The sequence below is a fragment of the Pteropus vampyrus genome, unplaced genomic scaffold, assembly GCF_000151845.1.
Source record: "Pteropus vampyrus isolate Shadow unplaced genomic scaffold, Pvam_2.0 Scaffold175, whole genome shotgun sequence".
Lineage (NCBI taxonomy): Eukaryota > Metazoa > Chordata > Mammalia > Chiroptera > Pteropodidae > Pteropus > Pteropus vampyrus.
Genome location: NW_011888956.1, coordinates 116,992 through 122,588, shown reverse-complemented (window position 1 = coordinate 122,588; position 5,597 = coordinate 116,992). Strand labels below are relative to the sequence as shown.

At 50.0% G+C, this 5,597-nt stretch overlaps 1 long non-coding RNA gene across 1 annotated transcript; it reads right to left on the bottom strand.

Annotated features, from left to right (window-relative positions):
* Positions 1-17: 17 nt before the first annotated feature.
* Positions 18-5,350, bottom strand: LOC111746100. The gene is made up of 3 exons (XR_002782928.1): positions 3,584-5,350; positions 1,387-1,549; positions 18-588 (listed from the first exon to the last, which is right to left on the bottom strand). It is a non-coding gene; the product is annotated as an uncharacterized LOC111746100 (long non-coding RNA).
* Between the last annotated feature and the right edge of the window lie 247 nt (positions 5,351-5,597).

The window sequence follows — 5,597 nt, the reverse complement described above, 5'->3', positions numbered from 1 at the left end:
CCACTCTATGTGAAGTGGCTCTGACCGGACAGCAGGGTAGAGTGACAGACACGGACCTGCTCGCCCCTGAACCGCTGAGTGGTGACCCCCTTCCCTGTCCCTTGATCTGGCCACTCCAGGTGTGGTGCTCGGAGCAGCAGCAGGACCCTTGGGAGCTCGCTGGGACGTGGGCATTGGCACCTTCTCCCGGACTTACGAGGTCAGAACCTTTGCAGGCGGGGTCCCCAAATCTGCATTTCTAACAAGATCCCTGGGTGTTTACACCTATTCAGATTGAAAAGTATTGACTTACTGCACAAAAATCACCTAACCCGGGGAGAAATCCTACACATCGTAACACATCTTACAAATGAGGAAAGGGAGGCCCATTGGATCTTTCAGATCCGCACGGTGACTGGCTCCGATCGGGACCCCGCCTGTCTCCTGAGTCCCCAAGGCCGCCGTGATCACCTTAGTTGCAGCGGAGGTGCCAAACCCCAGTACGGGCATGAAGTGTCCGTCGTTCAGCTTCATGCTGAGGTGTCTTCCTAGACTCATCTTCGTTCACCCTTCTGGCTAAACAAACCAATTTTCTTTACTGAGAGAAATCTGCACAGGGAAGAAAACAGTACAGTTGCTATTTTTAGCAGCTTGAATGAAATATGAGTCAAATACCATGAAATCACCGCTTTTAAATTATGCGAGTCGATGGCTTTTCGTATACTCATAGAATCATTTCCACTAGACTACCGTAGAGCATTCTCATCATCCCTAAAGAAACCTCATACTCGTTAGAAACAACTCCCCATTCCCCGCTCCCTCCAGCCGCTGGCTTTGCAGACAGGCGATCTACCAGATGCGGAGTTTAAAACGCTAGTTATAAGGATGCTCGACAAACTTAGAAAAGAACGGATGAACTCGGTGAGAACTTTAACAAAGAGACAGAAAACATAAAGTGGAGATGGAAAATTTAAAAGGGAACCAGTCAGAAATGAAGACTACAACTGAAGAGTCCATGACAGGGAATCAATAGACCGGATGAAGCAGAGGATCGAATCAGTGATTTGGAAGACAAGGTAGAAGAAAACACCCAGTCAACAGCAACAAGAAAAAAGTATCCAAAAAATTGATAGTTTAAGGGGCCTCTGGGACAACATCAAATATAACAACATTTACTATCATAGGGTTACCAGGAGGAATAGAGAGAGAGCAAGGAATTGAAAACCTATTTGAAGAAATAAGGACGGAAAACTTCCCTTACCCGGTGAAGGAAACAGACACACAGCCCAGGGAGCACAGAGCCCCCCACGAGATGAACAAGAAGCCCTCAGCAGAACACATCATTAGAATGCCCAAGGTCAAAGACCAAGAGGGAACCTTCCAAGCAAGAGAAGGGCAGTTAGTTACCCGCAGGGGCACTCCCCTAAGACGGTCAGCTGATTCCTCCGCAGAAACCCCGCAGGCCCGAGCGACCGGCACGAAGTATCCAGTGATGAAGAGCAAGGACCTGCGACCAAGGTGACTGTACCCGGCCAGGCTATCGCTGAGAAGCAAACGGGAGATAAAGAGTCTGCCAGATGAAAAAAAAAAAAAAGCTGAAAGTGAGAGAAGACCTTGTTAAATCATTTATCGAATGCTACGAAAGAATAAATAAACATGTTCAATTCTATAACTGGCACAGTGTACTATTAAAGCTTTTGCATGCAAAGAGTTAACAGAGTTAATAGGCAAATGATAAATTGGGAGACTGCTTAAAAAATCAGATGAAAGGGAGCTGATATTTATACCCTAAAAGAGTTCGTAAAAATTGACAAGGAAAAGACAAATCAGTTATAAAAATTGGACTACAATTTTGCGGAGACATGACACAGAAGAAAAACCCAAACGGCCACGGGCACAGTACGAGGTGCTTAGATGCACTCATCATTAGGAAAAAGCAAATTAGAGTAACAAAGAGATTTCAGATTTTAGCACCCCGATGGGCGAAAATTTCAATGAGTCACGTTTTGTATTGTGAGTAAGAAAGCAATCTGACAGATTGCGGCTAGATACGTGAAGCTGAATTTGCAAAGCAATCTGGCGGCAACACTTGAAACAAAAGCTTCATAAACCCTTTAACCTCTAAGTCCTGATTCCACAGAAATTAAAGCTCCTGCAACATGGCACACGTTGGGGTAGTTAAACAATGCTGGGGACCGAGTGACCACAGGGAAATCACAAGATGATCGTGGCGCATTCGCTCCCGGTGGTGTTTGCTACACTAGCGCACTTGGGGTGTCTACGTGCCAAACAGGAAGGTGTGTACAGCTGTCCCCCTACCCGCGGGGACACCTTCAAAGACCCCCAGGGGATGCCCGAAGTCGTGGGTGGCATGGAACCTTGGAGGTCCTGTAAGTTTGTCCCATACGTATGTGCCTACGATAAAGTTTCATTCAGAAGTTAGGACAATGAGCGCTTAACGACAGTGACTGACCATTAAATAGAACAGTTGTAATAATAGGCTGTCACAGAAGTTATGGGACGTGGTCTCTCTCCGCCTCAGTCCCTTACTGTCCTGAGCTCCCCTTCCTTGTGATGACTGAGAGATGGAGCGCCCACACGGTGAGGTGCGGCCAGGAGGAGACGCTGGACGAAGGGGGTCCACGCCCGGGGCGGGACGGAGCAGGACGGCGGGGTCTCGTCACGCTGCTCAGAACGGCGTTTACCTCTGGGATTTCCCACGTAATACTCTCAGACCGCGGTTGACTGTGGGGAACCGAAACCGTGGAAGGCAAAACTGCGGATAAGGGGGCTGCTGTATCAAGGTCCGGTTTTACTAGCCATGACTACACCTTCCACAGGTCACATATGTATAAGACGAGCATGAAGAAAATTTGGAAGGCGCTTGCTAAGCTGTCAACATTTCACCCCTTATTATGAGGGTTGCGGAAAAGGGTCTAGTGGAGAAGAGGGCTTGGAGGTACAGCCAAGCAAAAAGAAAGATTTCAGCTGAAGACATGATCGTGTATGTGTTTATTTAAAGTTATACGTTTATAATTTTTCTTTATATGTAACAAAATTAAATAAATCCAGTAAGTGAACCAAATTTCAGAGGCGATGGATGAGAACGCGCTCGGGACAAGGGAGGAGTGTGTGCGAGCTCACGGCTGGTCACCTGTCACCGGAACCGGCCCCTCAGCGCCACAGGGGGAAAGCCTGCCATCGGAGCATGGTTTCCGGGTTCAAAGCTCTGGGTGCAAAGCTCCGGGTGCAAAGCTCCGGGCGCTCACGTCGACGTGGGTGTGCGGACACGTCCAGCCGTGGATGTGGAAAAGCACAGGTCAAAGCAGAGATAGTTGTCCAAAGCAGAGATAGTTGGCGTGATTTTTGCATGCTCCCTGGCCTTTCGATGTTTGCTCTGGGAGACCAGCCAGCCAGGTCGCAGTGGGCTGCCACCACGGCCTGCTGACCTCTCTCCTAAGCCACAGTTAAAGTTGCAGACCTCGTACGGGTTGGAATCAGAGAGGAAGCATCCGAGCACGGTTTTAAGTATTTGAGAGAAAAGAAACACTCATTTCTCAACGCAAATACAAACCCTTCTCGAGATGTGAAACGGGCCACGTACCTGTTTTCCAGGAGCAGGTCTGAGTCTGATCTGCAGATTCAGAATCGATCCAGGCAGTACGTCCAGTGGCAGAACGTTGACTGTCCTGAAATGGATATGAAAAGGCTGTCGTTTATGGGATGCAAACCGTGGACGCCACAGTCTGAATCAAGCACAGCGACGGCGAGGAAAAGCGTCCCTTCGATGGTCAGCCGCTAGTGCCGACCTCTGCAGAGGCCCCTCGCCCGCCTCCTCTTTCTCCTCCCCGCTGAGTCTGTGACGATGGGTTGTGGTCGGTGGGGACAGAGGCTTGTCGGGGGTCCCCAAGGCTTCACAAGACTCTGTTGGGGACTAAGTAGAGGTCTCAGGGATCTGCCTATGCCACACTGGCTCTCCCAGCAGTCACGAGGGGAGTGGGCAAGAGCTGTCATTCCCAGACGCGTCCGCCGGCGTGTCATCCTCGGCTGGGCCATGCCCACCACTGCATGCCCAGATTCTGAGGTTGGGCGGAGGCACAGGTAGCTGCGTGTCTACAGGTGCCATGCTTCCTGGTATTCTAGCTGAAATGTCCCCGTGTGCCCCAAGCCAGATGGCAGCAGGCCGGAGCGTCAGCCTGCCCGGGGCCCCGCTGGGTTCCTGACACCCGACGGGCTTCGGACGACAACGACAACGGCGTGTGGTCCAGGGACCTCTGTGTGGGTTCCCTCCCTGCGCTCCGAGGGGGCATGGCTCGCCTGCCCCCTGTCCCCTGCCCCCCATCCCTCGGGCCTCCCACCGTTCCCTTCTGTCTTCTGCCCCCAAAGAGGCATCTGGGCTTCGAGGTCACTTAGGCTGCGTGCGGCCGCAAGGGTTTAATCACGTTGCCTGCAGGGAGGTGGGCTAAGACTGTAAAAGTGGAAATTCTCCCGTTTCAGGGATGAGGTATCTCCAGGCGCCGACCCTTAGGGAGAGCAGTAACTCAGTGACAGGGAGGTGATGTCCCCGGGCACCAGCCCCAGGGAGAATCGCAACATTCCAAGGAAAAGATGATAAAACTATCCATTAGGCCCTGTTTGCTGGGAGTTCCCCTGAATGCATTTATCTGTGTACAAAGAGTTAACGACTAACTTCTGCTTCTTGTGATCTGTTCATTCAAAGATGTAGTAAAAAAACCTTATAAGCGGCCTCCTCGGGAAGCTCCGAGTGAACTTGAATTGTGCAGTAAGCGAAAGCGGGTAAAAGGACCCACTGGGTAGATTCGCCTCCGGGATGGACGCACCCTAGGATCTAGTGCCTTAGGTCGGGAACTAATCTCACTGGTCCATCAGAGCACCCACCTAGGAGGAACGAAGTTGATTGAACTTTTGAAAAGAGACTATTATATCCCAGGACTACACAAAACTTCCAAAGAGGTAACAGCAAGATGTCATATTTGCGCCCAAGTTAACCCTGGGCCTCCTGTTGAAGTGCAAATTGGATCAAGACTCAGGGGCCAAGCCCCGGGGGAACACTGGGAATTAGACTTTACAGAAGTAAGCCCTGGGACTTTTGGATTTAAGTATCTACTCATGTTCATCGACACCTACTCAGGATGGGCTGAAGCCTTAGCAACTAGGAGAGAAACTGCTCAGGTAGTAGCTAAGAAATTAGTATCAGAAATAGTACCCTGATTCGGCTTGCCATTAGCACTGGGGGCCGACAATGGCCCGGCATTCATCACCAAAACAAGTCAAACCGTAATGGCCTGCTGAAATGTGAAAGGGTTAAAGGATAATTAAAAACTGAAACTGGACAAAGGAAGCCTGTACCTTAGGCCTAGTTTCTGGAACCCCTAACCGCACTCTGTTAATCACGAAACTTGTAATAATGAGCTCATACGCTAACTGCCAATTTTAGCCTGTGTAACCCTGCTTGTTCACGTGGCATGAAAAATAATCAATTGTATATAAGCTGAAAATTACTGTTTGGCCATCGCCCATAAGAACACTGGCTATTGCCCATGGGAACATAACATTCTAACAACAAGCTTTCTGCTTCTGTACCCCCGCTCGCACAC